At 36.6% G+C, this 14,352-nt stretch overlaps 1 protein-coding gene across 1 annotated transcript in view; it reads left to right on the top strand.

Annotated features, from left to right (window-relative positions):
- Positions 1–14,352, top strand: part of IL1RAPL2 (interleukin 1 receptor accessory protein like 2) — a 1,393,401-nt gene that overhangs the window by 442,663 nt on the left and 936,386 nt on the right. The gene's annotated exons all lie outside the window — the stretch shown is intronic.

The following is a 14,352-nucleotide window of genomic DNA, read 5'->3' as shown; positions in this document are numbered from 1 at the left end:
ACCTAAGTCAGGAAAAACTTGGCAAGCTTTAGAGACAGATAGGCCACTGTGGCTGGATTGTACTAGGCAAGAAGAGAGAGTGGATAGAGATGAGGTAGACAGGAGTTGGTTCATGTGTGGTTTTGTGAACTTAGAGAAGGATTCTGGGTTTTACTGAAAATGTGAAAGAAATCCCCTAGAACTTCACCATCTATTGGGGAAACTACTTACATGTGGCTATTGAGCACTTAAAGTATGGCTAGATCACATTGAGATGTACTGATGGTAAATTACACATTGGATTTCAAAGACTTAGTATAAAAAAACAGAATGTAAAAGGGTCAAACATATGGTGACAGAAGGAGACCAGACTTTGGGTGGAGAACACACAATGCAATATACAGGTGATCTATTCCATAAATATACACCTGAAGCTTTTATGTTATTAACCGGTGTTACCCCAATAAATTTAATAAAAAATAAAACAGAATGTAAAATATCTCAGTGAAATTTTATATGGCTGCATATTAAAATGATAATATTTTGGGTTAAACAAAATATATTATTAATATTAATTTCACCTATTTCTCTATACTTTTAAATATGTATCTACTAGAAAATTTAAAGTTGCATATGTGGCCCTAGAAATTTTCAAGGAAAGGAAGATCACTGTGGCTGTTGTATGGAGAAAGAATTGAAAGAAGATAATGGTGGAAACAGGAGAATTAATTAAGGAATTATTGCAATAATTAGCAAAAAAAAAAAAAAAAAAAAAAAAAAAGGTAGCCTGAACTAGAGTGGTAGCAGTGGAAGTAGTAAGACAGGGTAACTTTCCTACTAATGATATTTTTGGTAGATAGAGTTGATTTTATTTTTGTATACATTTCATTAAGTGGATGCGGGGGGTTCAAAAAAACGAATCCTTGGGTGTTCAGCTTGCACAATTGTGTACACAGTGGTATTATTTAATGAAATGAAGAGGCAGAGGATGGACAGTTTCTGGTGGAGAGTAGAAAACAAACAGTATGTTTTGGAGATGTTAAGTTTGAAATATTTGTTAGATATTCAAGTCGATGAGTTAAGTAGACAACTGAACATAAGACTCTGAATTGTGGGGAGAAGTCGGAGCTGTATATATAAATTTAGGATTCGTTTGCATGTAGATATAAACACCATCTGTGGGAATAGATAGCATTACCCAGTGATAGTCTATAGAAAAAGAAGTCCTGGGGTATGACATCATGAGGAAGTTGAGCAAAATAGGAGGATCCAGCAAGAGATAGGAACATCTGGTGAGTTAGAAGGAAAAAAAAAGGATTGGTAATACAGAAGACAAACACAGGAAGTGCTCTCTACTAGAGGGAGAGAATGGTTAACTGTGTTGTATGTGTTGCAAAATCAAGTGAAGTGAAGAGAGAGAAGTGCTTATTCTATGTGGTAGCATAGAGATCATTGGTGACTTTGACTGAAGCAGCCTTATTAAAGTGGTGGTGACAGAATCCCCATTGACATGGGATGAGGACAGAATGTGGATGAAGTGGGGACAGTGAATATGACAACACTTTCAAGATTTGCCCTGAAAGGGAACAGAAATGGGACAGTAGCTGAAGAAGGATATGGTAATAAGGGGAAATTTTCTTGTGTGTTTTATTAAAATAGGAGATACTAGATTATTTTTTAATGGTGATGGGAGTGATCCCACAGAGAGGGAAAGATCAATAACACAGGAGAGAAAAAGAACATTTGCAGGTATTATGTCTTGAGAAGTCTAGATGGAACTCTAACAGGAATAGAGACACATCATCCATTATAGAATTAGAAGGCAGAGAGTATGTCAGAATCAGCAGCTGAGATTATATATATATGAGGTGGGAGAGTATTGAGGGGTGAGGGGCAAGGAAATGAGCTATTATAGCTGATTGACAAGAGTAGAAAAGGTATGGAGTATTTTTTTTATTATTGTTATTTTCAAGGTGAAAAAGCAAACATACTAGGGAAATGCAGGAACAACTCTGGGCGATGTAATGTGCTGTTTGAAATTTGTGGCCATGCAGGTAAAGTGAGGTCAATCTCCACAGTTGTCTAGTTTTCTCCAACAACATTCTGGAACTGACAGAAGGAACTAAACGAACATGTTCAAAAGATACATCTAATATGGGCCTAATATCCAAAGTATATAAGGAACTTATACAATTTAACACTAAAAAAAAACCACAAAAAAATCCAATTTAAAACATAGGTAGAAAACTTGAATAGACATGTCTCCAAAGAGGACATACAGATGGCCAACATACATATGAAAAGATGTTCAACGTCACCAATCATCAGGGAAATGCAAATTAAAATCACAATGAGATATCACCGCACACCTGTCAGAATGGCTATCATCAATAAATCAACATATAATAAGTGTTGGCGAGGATGTGGAGAAAAGGGAACCCTCCTACACTGTTAGTGGGATTGTAAATTGGCGCAGCCACTATGGAAAACAGTATGGAGGTTCCTCAAAAAATAAAAAATAGAGCTGCCATACAATCCAGCAATTCCGCTTGTGGGTATTTATTTGAAGAAAACAAAAATGCTAATTTGAAAAGATATATGTATCCTTGTGTTCACTGCAGCATTACTAGTAATAACTAAGATATGGAAGCAACCTAGATGTCCATCAATATATGAATGGATAAAGAAGGTGTGTTATATATACACAATGGAATATTATTCAGCAATAAAAAGAATAAAATGTGATAACATGGGTGGACCTTGAGGGTATTATGCTAAATGAAGTAAGTCAGATTGAGAAAGACAAATACCCTATGATTTCAGTTGTGCAATCTAAAAAACAAAACAAATGAGTAAGCAAAACAAAATAGAAGCACACCCATCAATATAGTGAACAGATGGTTGCGAAAGGGCCAAGGGGAGGGGAATGGGAATAAAAATATATTTAAAAATAATAATTTGTATATTATCCCAAGAAAACACAGAATATCAAGAAAAGCCTAAGAAAGAGTGTAATGATGGAGGGCTTGTCCTATATTATAGTGCTAAGGTAGCTAAAATACATGGCACTGACACAGGAGTAGACATATCAATAAGAGCAGAATAGATAATATAAAGCTAAACTCTGGCATATATGGGAATTTAATATATGATAAGGGCATTATTTCACATCAATTGGGAAAAGATGGATTAGATAGTAAATGTTTTTGGTACAAGTGGGTAGTGATGTATATGAAGAAAAAAGGTCAAGTCTTCCTCATCCTTTACCCCCAACTAAATTTCAAATTGATAAAATAAAAAAATAAATAAATAAAAGCTATAAAAACCTTAGAAGAGGGGACAATTTGAAAGTATCTATTAAAATTTAAGTGCACATACAGTTCTACTTAGGAATTCCAACTTCTAATATTGACCTTTGAGAAATACTTGAACATGTGTACAAAGAGACATGACAAATATTTTTTATTGCATTATTGTTTGGAGAGAGAGAAATTGGATTCAACCTAAATATCCACCAGTAGGTTAGGGGTTAAATAAACTTTGATACATCCAAATTACAGCATATTACAGTTTCAGTTAAAAAGAATGGATTAGGTTATATATACTGACATGAAAGATCTCCAAAACATGCAGTATCATTAAAAGTTTCATAACAATACATACAGTATAATATCATTTATGTAAAAGCAAGACAAATTAAACTAAACTATAATTTTGTATGTGTGTATGTGAATGGATAACAGAAGCTTGAGAGAGATATACATCAGTCTTAATAAGTGACTTCTGGGAAAGAATTGAGATTAATCTCTGGGGACTTTCACCTTATCTGTGGAGTTTAATTTTGTACAATAAACATATATTAGTATATTGTTTACATAATTAGAAATAGTAATTAATATATGAGAGTAGTAAAACATTAAATAAAATATTTGAAGAAAATATGGATTATTTATTATTATTGTTATCATTGCATCTTGGGTTGGGTGCAGAGTATGATTTTAGAGATAAAGAGACCTAAAAGGAAAATACTGATTCATCTGACTCCATTTAAGCTTTTGAATATTAGAGAAATAGAGAGAGAGAAAGAACAACCACAAACAAGACTGAAATACAGGTGACAAGCTGAGAGAACGTAGTTGCAAAACAATATATTTTCAATAGAAAGATAGTTAAAACTGAATAAATAATTCACATGAAATGTACATAATTGATAAACACATAAAAAGATACTTAATTTCGCTATTGACCCAAGAAATTCAAGTCAAAACCGTAATAGAATACTGCATCTCTTATACTGATTATACACATGATAAAATCAAACATGATGAAAAAAGATTTTTATTAAAAATATAGCTAACATACAATATTATATTAGTTTCAGGGGTAAACCATAGCTATTCAACATTTATATACCTAACGAAGTGATCACCCTAAGTCCAGCAGCCATCTGACACCACACTATTCTATCATAATATTATTGACTATATCCCCCATGCTGTACATCACATCCCCGTGGCTTATTTGTTTTATACATGGAAGTTTGGACCTCTTATTCCCATTCACTTTTTCCCCCATTTTAAAAATTTTCAATTATAGTTGACATTCAATGTTATTTTATATTAATTTCAGGTGTACAGCATAGTGGTTAGACATTTGTTCAATTAAAAACTGATACCCTGATTAGTCTAGTACCCACCTGGCACTATACATAGTTATTACCACATCACTGAGTATATTCCCTATGTTTTACTTTACATCCCCAAAACTATTTTGTAACTACCAATTTGTACTTCTTAATCCCTTCACCTTTTCACCCTGCCCCCCAATCCCCTCCCATCTATCACCCCGATGAATCTAGTACCCATCTGACACCATACATAGTTATTACAATATTATTGTAATAATAATACTCTATACTCTACATCCTCATAACTACTTTGTAACAACCAGTTCATACTTCTTAATCTCCTCCCCCCTTTTTACCCACAACCTCAAACCCCCTCCCATCTGGCAACCAACAAAATGTTCTCTGTATATATGAGTCTGTTTCTCTTTTGTTTGTTAATTTTGTTCTTAGATTCCATGTATAAGTGAAATCACACTGCATATGTCTTTCTCTGCCTGATATACTCCACTTAGCACAACACCCTCCAGGTCCATCCATACCGCTGCAGATGGCAAGAACCCATTCCCTTTCAAGGCTGAGCAATATTCCATTGTATATGTGGACTACCTACACTTTATTCATTCATCCATTGATGGACACCCAGGTTGCATCCACATGTTGGCCATTGTAACCAATGCTGCAATGAACATATGGATACACATGTCCCCTCAAAGTAGCATTTTGGGTTTCTTCTGATTAATACCCAGAAGTGGGATCACTGGGTCCTTCACTGGGTCTCTTCTTTTAGGCTTTGTTTCAAAGTCTGTTTTGTCTTGTATAAGTATTGCTACTCCAGCTATTTTTTCATTTCCATTTTCATAAAATATTTTTTCCATCCCTCTACTTTCTGTCTGTGTGTGTCTTTCAATCTGAAGTCAGTCTCTTGTAGGCAGCATATGAGTATGTAAGGGTTTTGTTTTCTTATCAATTCATCCACCCTATGTCTTATGATTAGAGCATTTAATCCATTTATATTGAAAGTAATTATTGATAAATATGTAGCTATTGCCATTTTATTATTCATAATTTTGATTGTTTTTGCACCTTAAAGAAGTCCCTCTAACATTCCTTGTAATACTGGTTTGGTGGTGTTGAATTCATTTAGCGTTTTCTTGTCTGGGAAGCTCTTCATCTGTCCTTCAATTTCAAATGACAGCCTTGCTGAATAGAGTAGTCTTGGTTGTTCGTCCTTGCTTTTCATCATGATGAATATTTCCTGCCAATCCCTTCTGGCCTGTAAAGTTTCTGTTGATAAATCAGCTGACAGACTTGTGGAAGCTCCTATATAAGTTACTAGTTGCCTTTCTTTTGCTGATTTTAGGGTTTTCTTTTTGTCTTTAACCTTTGCCATTCTCATTATAATGTGTCTAGGTGTGGGCCTGTTTGGGTTCATCCTGTTTGGGACTCTCTGTGCTTCCTGGACTTGTGTGTCTTCTTCCTTCACTAGGTTAGCAAAGATTTCAGTCATTATTTCTTCAAATATGTTCTTAATCCCTCACTTTTTCTCTTCTTATGGTACCCCTACTATGTGAAGGTTGTTATGCTTCATGTTTTTCCAGAGATCTCTTAAACTCTCATAATTTCTTTTTTGGATTCTTTCTTCTTTTGCTGTTCAATTGGTTGTTTTTGCTACCTTATCTTCCAAATCACTGATTCAATCCTCTGCTTCATCTAGTCTGCTGGTGATTCCTTCTAGTGTAGCCTTCATTTCTGTTGCTGTATTCTTCACTTCTGACTGGTTCTTTTGTATGGTTTCTATGTCCTTTTTTAATGCCTGCTATCTCTTTGTTTAAGTTCTCACTAAGTTCCTTGAGTATCTGCATAACCATTGTTTTAAACTCTGTCTCTGTTAGGTTGCTTACCTCCATTTAATTTAGTTCTTTTTCTGGATTTTTCTCCTGTTCTTTCATTTGAGACACATTTCTTTGTTTCCTCGTTTTGGCTGCCACTCCATGTTTGTTTTTATGTGTTAGGTAGATTTGCTATGTCTTCACTAGGTGGCCTTATGTAGTAGGTGCTCTGTGAGGCCCAGTGGCACAGTCTCCCTGGTCACCTACTCTGGGTACTCCAGGAGTGTCCCTTGTGTGGTTTGTATTTGCCCTCCTGTTATAGTTGAGCCTTGACTACTATTGACATGTCAGCAGGTGTGATTGACCCTTATGCTACTGGCTGTGGGGTTTGGCCACATGCACAGTTTATAGGCTGCTGTACAGGGGGCTTACCCCACTGAGTGGCATTCACCCCAGTGAGATCTGGTGTCTGTTAAGACCACCCTTTGTGTGTGCCACTTATACAGCTAGTTGAGTGGTATTCTGTTGTGGTCTGAAGCCAACCTCCAAGTATGTTGGTTCTGGGGCCTTTTGGGAGGGTCTCTGGTGCAGTCCGATGTCACCCACTACCTGTGACTGTTCAGGGACTACCTGGTAGGAGCTACAGAGAGATCTCCAGTTGTTTGCTTCCTGTGCTAACACACTGGAGTCATGTAGGAGAGGCCACACTATGAACCAAGTAGGTCTGCCACCAGTACCAGGTCAGGGTAGCTCCACAAAAAGCCAGGACACCACCTGAGGTCTGCTGCCACTTGCTGGCTCCCTTAAGGTTTAGCTGCTGATAGAGCCTTGTGTGGTACTCAAGTTGTATGAGTCAAGATCTCAGGGAGTCACTAGAGTGGAAAGCGGTGTGGTCACCAGGTTAATGTAAATTCTGGTTTGGTGCCAGTGCTGAGCCTAGAGTTACTCAACAAAAGTGTCAGAGCACACTGAAGTCAGTCACCACCTGGCGGAGGTCTGCTAGACTCTGATAGTTTTCCCAAAAAGAGTTCAATGCAAGTGGGGCTGGCTACTCACAGAGAAAGTGCCAGTGGCACTGCGGAAGTTGGGTGGGGCGGTGTCCCAGTGAGTCAGCGGGGTATAGCAGCAGAGCTCACCAGGCGAATCAGATTCAAATTTAGCCATGGTGGGGGCGGGCTCAACACAGGAAAGATGGCACCTACCTTCAGGCTTCACAGGAGAAGGACCTCACACAGGGAGTATGCAGCTGTCCTGTAGTCCTCCCCTCAAAACCACACTTCTCAGTCTGCCCCGCCACCCCCCATAAGTCTCCAATGCCTCCCGAGTCACCATCCCTCTGCTGGTGCCCAAGATGAGTTCCTGCGAGCAAGTGAGTCTGTGCACGGACCCCTTAAGAGTATGTCTTGGTAACTCACAACCTATCCTCTCACCCAGTCAGTCAGAATCCCCACTGTTTTTCACAGCCACATGTTGTGGGGGCTACTCTTCTGGGCACTGGTACTCTTGGCTGGGGAGCCTGGTGTGGGGCGTTGGGGTCCCTGACTCCTCCGGGGGGAACCTCTGCCGCCGAGATATTCCTCCTGATTCTCAATTGCTACATAGAGGTTTGGGGTCTGTTCCTCTTCTCCACTCCTCCTACCAATCTCGATGTGGCTTCTTTGTATTTTTAGCCATGGAACTTCTGTTCAGCTAGACTACAAATGGTTCATCAGGCTGATTGTTTTATAATTTATTTTATAGTTTTAATATATTCATGGAAGGACACAAGCTCCACCATGTTGTACCATGTTTATGTACTCCACCATGATGGATCTCTTCCCTGGCTGCCCCAATTTTTTTTTTTTTCATAGCTTTTGTACCCACCTGATGAATGAATGTGTGTGTGTGTGTGTGTGTGTGTGTGTGTGTATGTGTAGCAATAGAAACTTTTAGGATGCACACAAAAATATTAATGTTTGTTCCTTCTAAGTGGTGGGACTATATATATATATATATATATATATATATATATATATACACACACACATATATATATATATATTCCTAATAAATTCTATGACTTAGTTCAAAGAAAGCTACTGACGCTTTTTTTTTTTTTTAATTGATGCCCCATGTTCACTGAGTCTGGTATGAAAATTTTTCCCCAAGCTTGCCTTAGTTTTAGCATACATTTTGGCCTGCGATTGTGATAATGCCAAATGACTTTTTTCCCTGTGTACAAGGCAAACATTTAATTTCGTATCTGGTGTTTCCAATTTCCTACTTAATTTTCTGTCCTTTAATCTTAAACATATTTCAACATCATTACCCCTCCCATTAGTACCATTTCTTTTTTCTTTCCACACGCTACTTTGGTCACAGAACTGCTCTCTTTCTTTCCTTTAAGTATATCAGTTCTAGTATGGCTCATCAATTCATATTCAATTCCTCCTTCATCTTCCATTTCTTTCTCAAATCATCTTACTTATAGATTCACTGCCTACCACATCACACATGGCTCCTTTTTTAAAAAAAAAAAAAACAGTTTATTGGGGTGAGAATTTTTACTAAATTTACATAGATTTCAGGTGTACAATTCTGTAATCCATCATCTATATCTCACATTATGTGTTCACCACCCAGAGTCAATTCCCCTTCAATCACCATATATTTGAACCTGTTTGCCCTCTTCTAGAACCCCTTACGCCTTACACTCTGGTAACCATTAAACTATTGTCCATGTCTATGAGTTTTCATTTCTTCAATTGTTTGTCTTGTTCTTTTGTTCTTTACAGTTTTATACACCACATAACAGTAAAATCATATGGTTCTCTACTTTTTCTGTCTGACTTGTTTCGCTTAGCATTATAATCTCAAGATCCATTCATGTTGTCAAAAATGGTACTATTTCATCTTTTTTTATGGATGTAGTATTCTATTGTGTATATACACCACAACTTCTTTATCCATTCATCTATTGAAGGATACTTTGCTTGTTTCCATGCCTTGGCCACCATAAATAAAGCTGAAATAAATATTGGAGCACACATGTTTTTATGTATAAAATTTTTCAGACTTTTGGGGTAGATATCCAGGAGAGGGAATGCTGGATCATATGGTAATTCTATTCTAAATTTTTTTTCTTTCTTTTTTTTTTAATTTATTGGGTGACAATTGTTAGTAAAATTACATAGATTTCAGGTGTATAATTCTGTATTACATCATCTATAAATCCCATTGTGTGTTCACCACTCGGAGTCAGTTCTCCTTCCATCACCATATATTTGATACCCCTTACCCTCATCTCCCACCCTCCAACCCCCTTACTCTCTGATAACCCCTAAATTATTGTCTGTGTCTATGAGTTCTTGTTTCTCATTTGTTTGTCTTGTTCTTTTGTTGTTTTTGGTTTATATACCACATATCAGTGAAATAATATGGTTCTCTGCTTTTTCTGTCTGACTTATTTCACTTAGCATTATACTCTCAAGATCCATCCATGTTGTCACAAATGTCCCTATATCATCTTTTCTTACCGCCGAATAATATTCCATTGTGTATATATACCACAACTTCTTTATCCATTCATCTATCGAAGGACATTTTGGTTGTTTCCATGTCTTGGCCACTGTAAACAAAGCTGCAATGAACATTGGAGCACACATGTCTTTATGTATAGATGTTTTCAGATTTTTTGGGTAGATACCCAGCAGGGGGATTGCTGGGTCATATGGTAATTCTATTCGTAATTCTTTGAGGAACATCCACACTGCCTTCCATAGTGGCTGCAGCAGTCTGCATTCCCACCAACAGCGTATGAGCGTTCCTTTTTCTCCACAGCCTCTCCAATACTTGTTACTATTTGTCTTGTTGATGATAGCCATTCTGACTGGGGTGAGGTGATATCTCATTGTGGTTTTTATTTGCATTTCTCTGATGATTAGTGATGTTGAGCATTTTTTCATATGTCTATTTGCCATTTGTATGTCCTCCTTGGAGATATGTCTCCTCAGGTCCTCTGCCCATTTTTCAATTGGGTTGTTTGTTTTTTTTGTTGTTGAGTTTCATGAGTTCCTTGTATATTTTGGATATTAGTCCCTTATCGGAGGCACTGTTTGCAAAAATCTTCTCCCATTCAGTTGGTTGCCTCTGTATTTTGTTGATGGTTTCTTTTGCTGTGCAGAAGCTTTTAAGTTTCACATACTCCCATTCGTTTATTTTAGCTTTTAATTCCCTTGCCTTTGGAGTCAAATACATAAAATGCTCTTTGAACGCAAGGTCCATAAGTTTAGTACCTATGTTTTCTTCTATGCAGTTTATTGTGTCAGGTCTTATGCTTAAGTTTTTGATCCATTTTGAATTAATTTTGGTACATGGTGACAGATAGCAGTCCAGTTTCATTCTTTTGCACATGGCTTTCCAATTCTCCCATCACCATTTATCGAAGAGGCTGTCTTTACTCCTTTGTATGTTTTTTGCTTCTTTGTCAAAAATTATCTGTTCATATTTACATGGTTTTATTTCTTCATTCTCAATTCTATTCCATTGGTCTATGTGTCTGTTTTTCTGCCCATACCATGCTGTTTTGATTATTGTAGCCCTGTAGTACAAGCTAAAGCCAGGGAGTGTGATACCTCCAGTATTATTCTTTTTTCTTAAAATTGCTTTGGTTATTCGGGATCTTTTGTGGTTCCAAACATATCAGATGATTTTTTGTTCTATTTCTTTAAAAAATGTCATTGGGATTTTGATGGGGATTGCATTAAATCTGTATATTGCTTTCGGTAATAAGGCCATTTTAACTATGTTGATTCTTCCAATCCATGAGCACGGAATGTCTTTCCATTTCTTTCTGTCTTCTTCAATTTCTTTCAAAAATGTCTTATAGTTTCAGCATATAGGTCCATCACATCCTTGGTTAAGTTTATTCCTAGGTATTTTGTTTTTTGGTTTTTTTTTTGCTGCAATTGCAAAAGGAATTGTTTTTTGTATTTCTTTTTCTGAGATTTCATTGTTAGTATATAGGAATGCAGTGGAATTTTGTACGTTGATATTATAGCCAGCAACTTTACTGTATTCGTTGATTGTTTCTAATAACTTTTTGGTGGAGTCTTTAGGGTTTTCTATATATAGCATCATGTCATCTGCAAAGAGTGATAATTTAACTTCTTCATTCCCATTTTGGATGCCTTTTATTTCTTTCTCTTGCCTCATTGCTCTGGCAAGGACTTCCAACACTATCTTGAAAAGCAGAGGTGATAGGGGACAGCCCTGTTGTGTTCCTGAACAAAGGGCTTCAGTGTTTCCCCATTAATTATGAGATTAGCTGAGGGCTTGTCATATATGGCCTTTATTATGTTAAGGTATTTTTCTTCTATACCTATTTTATTAAGTGTTTTAATCTTAAATGGATGTTGTATCTTGTCAAATGCTTTTTCTGCATCAATTGATATAATCATATGATTTTTGTCCTTTATTTTGTTCATGTGATGTATCACATTGATGGATTTGCGGATGTTGAACCATCCTTGTGCCCCGGGGATGGACCCCTCTTGGTCGTAGTGACTAATCTTTTTAATGCATTGTTGTATTCGATTTGCTAGAATTTTGTTTAGGATTTTTGCATCTGTATTCATCAGAGATATTGGTTTGTAGTTTTCTTTTTTTGTGTTGTCCTTACCAGGTTTTGGTACCAGGATAGTGTAGGCCCATAATGAGTTAGGGAGTACTGTCTCTTCTTCAGTTTTTTGGAAGAGTTTGAGCAGGATTGGTATTAGATCCTCTTTGAAGGTTTGGTAGAATTTACTAGTGAAGCCATCTTGTCTCGGACTTTTGCTTTTGGGAAGGTTTTGGATGACTGATTAAATTTCTTTATTGGTTATCGGTCTGTTTAGATTTTCTAGTTCTTCATTGCTCAGCCTTGGAAGGCTATATGTTTCTAAGAACTTGTCCATTTCTTCTAGGTTATTGAATTTGGAGGCATATAGTCCTTCATAGTATTCTTGGATGATCCTTTGTATATCTGTGGTGTCTGTGATAACTTCCCCTTTTTCGTTTCTGATATTGTTAATTAGTGTCTTCTCTTGTTTTATCTTATTGAGTCTAGCCTAGGGTTTGTCAATTTTGTTAATCTTTTCAAAGAACCAGCTTTTTGTCACATTAATTTTTTCTATTGTCTTTTTGTTCTCTATTTCATTTAGTTCTACTCTGATTTTTGTTATTTCCTTTCTTCTGCTGACCTTGGGTTTCACTGGTTCTTCTTTTTCTAGTTCTTTAAGGTGTAACATGAGGTTATTTATTTGGGATTTTTCTTGTTTCTTGAGATAGGCCTGTAATGATATAAATTTCCCCCTTAAAACTGCTTTCGCTGCATCCTAAAAATTTTGGTGGGATGTATTTTCATTTTCATATGTTTCTATGTATCTTTGGATCTCTCCTCTAATTTCTTCTTTGACCCAGTCGTTCTTTAAAAGTATGTTGTTTAATCTCCATGTATTTCTGTTTTTTCCTGCTTTCTTTTTGCAGTGGATATCCAATTTCAAAGCCTTGTGATCAGAGAATATGCTTGGTATGATTTCAATCTTCTTAAATTTGCTGAGGCTGATTTTATGTCCCAATATATGGTCTATCCTTGAGAATGTTCCATGTACACTAGAAAAGAATATATAGTCTGATGTTTTAGGATGAAGTGCTCTATATATGTCAATTATGTCCATTTCATCTAATGTGTCATTTAGGGCTGCTATTTCGTTATTTATTTTCTGTTTGGATGATCTATCCATAGCTGTCAGTGATGTGTTTAGGTCCCGTAGTATAATTGTGTTTTGCTCAATTTCTCCATTTAGTTCTGTTAGTAGTTGCTTGGTATATTTCGGTGCTCCCTGATTGGGAGCATAAATATTGGTGACTGTTATGTCTTCTTGTAGTATAGTCCCTTTTACCATTATGAAATGTCCATCTTTTTCTCTTGTTATCTTTTTCACCCTGAAGTCTGGTTCATCTGATATCATTATGGCTACACCTGATTTTCTCTGGGTACCATTTGTTTGGAGTATCAATTTCCACCCTTTCACTTTGAGTCTATGCTTATTCTTGAACCTGAGATGTGTCTCTTGGAGACAGCATATGGTTGGGTTTAGTTTTTTGATCCAATCTGCTACTCTGTGCCTTTTTATTGGTGAGTTCAGTCCATTTACATTTAGGGTGATTTTTGATATGTGAGGATTTCCTGTCATTCTATCTTTAGTTTTCAGGTGAGGCTGTGTCTCCATTGTTTCTTTGCCTTTTTGTTGTTGTCTATTATTTCTGTAAGGTGGTATTATATGATGTTTTGCTCTGTTTCTTCTTTTATTACCGTATATATTTCAGTTCTGGATTTGTCTTGAGTGGTTACCCTTAAGTTTAAGTAAAATAGTATTCTTGGATGATCCTTTGTATTTCTGTGGTGTACGTGATAACTTCCCCAAGAATACTATAAAGTTTGATATGTAAAGTATTCCATTTTCTTCAGCACGCTTACTTTCTCCATTCCCATATTCCGGTTAAGGTCTTAATCTCCCCCTTTGTATGTTTTGGTTGCCACAAATTGTCCCTGTTGATGGTGGTCGAATAGCATCCTTTAGTATTTCTTGTAGTGCAGGTTGTGTATTAACAAATTTCCTCACCTTCTGTATTTCTGGAAAGGTCCTCATTCCTCCTACATATCTAAAGGATATCTTTGCTCGGTGTATTATTCTTGGCTCATAATTTCTCTCTTTCAATTGTTTGAATATTTGTTTCCACTCCCTCCTGGCTTGTAGAGTTTCTGCTGAAAAATCTGATGACAATCTTATGGGCTTTCCTTTATAGGTTACTGTCTTCTTTTCCCTGGCTTCCTTGAGGATTCTTTCTTTGTCTTTGATTTTAGACAGCTTCAATACAATGTGCCTTGGAGAAGGC

Source organism: Rhinolophus ferrumequinum, chromosome X (assembly GCF_004115265.2).
Source record: "Rhinolophus ferrumequinum isolate MPI-CBG mRhiFer1 chromosome X, mRhiFer1_v1.p, whole genome shotgun sequence".
In the NCBI taxonomy this organism is placed as follows: domain Eukaryota; kingdom Metazoa; phylum Chordata; class Mammalia; order Chiroptera; family Rhinolophidae; genus Rhinolophus; species Rhinolophus ferrumequinum.
The sequence above is the reverse complement of the archived record's forward strand: the minus strand, read 5'-3'. Positions and strand labels throughout refer to the sequence as shown.